This window comes from Ciona intestinalis, chromosome 9 (genome assembly GCF_000224145.3).
Source record: "Ciona intestinalis chromosome 9, KH, whole genome shotgun sequence".
In the NCBI taxonomy this organism is placed as follows: Eukaryota; Metazoa; Chordata; class Ascidiacea; order Phlebobranchia; family Cionidae; genus Ciona; species Ciona intestinalis.
In genome coordinates, this window is record NC_020174.2 from 2,758,258 (window position 1) to 2,760,521 (window position 2,264).

Below are 2,264 nucleotides of genomic sequence, written 5' to 3' on the forward strand. Positions count from 1 at the left end.
GAACATCCGCAAGAAAACCAGCCGTTCATTTGGAAAAAAGGGTGTGGCACTTCGTTAACCAGTTCCATTCTGTTCATCAAATGATATTTTTATATAAAAGGTATGTGAACAACATTTAATTAATTAGATTATACATGGCTGACCTGTTTGATCTAATTCCAGCAACTTTCTACATTGATTGATTGGAGCCTGCCATATCACTTACGATAGCTTTTACGTGAAACTTCCGCATTGCCCAATTCACAATTCGGAGCAAGTTTCAGTTCCTTTCCCTTTTGCATAGAAACAAACTGCTCAACCCAATATTTTGAAATCTAAGGTATTCGAAGTAAGCCAAATGCATGTTTACTAGTTTTATTGGTAAACCTGCTTTTGTAGTTGGTAATTCATACTTTTGTACTAGCACATCAGGGAGTGTTATACCTTTCTTTAAAAACGCACTTCGCAAGTTCTTTATGAGATGTGGAACATCCGCAAGAAAAATCAGCCGTTCATTTGGAAAAAAGGGTGTGGCACTTCGTTAACCAGTTCCATTCTGTTCATCCAATGATATTTTTATATAAAAGGTATGTGAACAACATTTAATTAATTAGATTATACATGGCTGACCTGTTTGATCTAATTCCAGCAACTTTCTACATTGTTTGATTGGAGCCTGCCATATCACTTACGATAGCTTTTACGTGAAACTTCCGCTTGCCCAATTCACAAACTATGCTTTGTACAATAATAGGCCACAATTGCAGTCCTTGCACCAAATTTCCCGTTTAATAGTAAGCTACAGAAACAACTGATTTAGTCGCAATCTGGAGAGACATTCACCAACCTACAACTTGTTTCCATTTTGTGGTAATTCCCTTGGCCATAAAACATAGAACATGGGTTGCTGGGTGAATTGTGGTGGTTTCCTTTTTTTATCTACAAATTCGGGGCTGACCTTTCCAACAAACTGATTATTGAGTGCTACATCATACTGCATGGAATTGGAAATTTGAACTTCATCCAGAATTAAGGTACACATGCGTTCTTGGTCTTCAGCATGGCACATTTTTATTTCCATCCAATCCAGCATGGTGGTTTGTATGCCAGGAAACATCTTGACATTGACTATCCGACGGCAAACAGTTCGAAAACTGGGCAGTGGATACCTAAGTTTTCTTAAAAAGTCATATCTGGAAGTGTGTAAACAAACAAGCTGTTAATCCCGAGAGTGCAAGAGTTGTATTTATTAAAACTGCTTTCTTACCCTTGAACTCCGGTTGCACACCTTGAACTGCTCCTTGACAGTTTCATCGGACCAAGCAGATACCACTTTCCTTGATGACCTTTTTAACATGCTAATTTGATCATTTTGTAAGAATTGTTTTAAATGAACTGCCAAATTTTCATTTTCAGTTTTAGCTGCCTATAACTAATTCACATGGTTGTGAGACTGCAAAATTTAAACCACCATCATGAGAGTAATCTTTTAAAAGATTGAAGTTTTGTCAACCTCTGGCAACTCTGTCGAAAATACAAACTTTCAACTTCAGGTTCTTTTTTCTTTGCGTAACAATGGTCTCCTGAATGTACTGACAAAACAAGCGTATGTATTGCAATTGCACATTACTGGCATATTTTTTTCGATATCTGTACGTAACCGCTCAAATTTTCGCTAGTACAAGGTTGTTTTCGCTTCAAAACGCGCCTAGACTCTCTGTTAATAATTTTGGAGGATTTGGTCAGGAATTGCATCCTTTTTAATCTTTTTTACTCTTTCAATCAAAGTTTCAAACTGACTGGCTTCAAAATGAATCAAACAATAAATAAAATTGGTTAACTGTTTCTGGTACATATATCTAACCAACCCTGTTACATGTAGTCGGGTCAATATATGGTTTGACCCCAACAAAATCCCTACAAAAGGTTTTTTTTCAACGTTTTTTTGTAGTATTTATCATCAAGAATAACATATTAAAAATCTAGGAAAATCCGAGTACCAGAAAGTTGTAATTTTCAAGATGGCCGCTTAGACAGTAAAATGACCATAATTCAGTTAATATTTATGCTAGAGCTCTAATTCTGGCGTCTACTCCCTAGGTTTTAGGTGGTAAGGAATTTATTAAAACAATTCCAAATAAAATTAACTCACTCAAAATGAAATTAAAAGGTTTAATGGAAAGAAATAGTAGGGTGGGGGAAGATGGGACACCTTGACATATATCCAAATATCCTGATCGTGTTTTACATAACTAACCGCGGTCTATGGGAGTCAGATACGGTTT

At 36.2% G+C, this 2,264-nt stretch overlaps 1 long non-coding RNA gene across 2 annotated transcripts; it reads left to right on the top strand.

Annotated features, from left to right (window-relative positions):
- The first annotated feature begins 13 nt into the window (after nt 1-13).
- LOC108949772 lies at nt 14-1,340 on the top strand. 2 transcript variants are annotated; one of them, XR_001974888.2, is made up of 4 exons: nt 14-100; nt 163-328; nt 404-566; nt 629-1,340. It is a non-coding gene; the product is annotated as an uncharacterized LOC108949772 (long non-coding RNA). The 2 variants fall into 2 exon arrangements; XR_003396239.1 differs by having other exon boundaries at nt 163-319.
- The last annotated feature ends 924 nt before the right edge of the window (nt 1,341-2,264 follow it).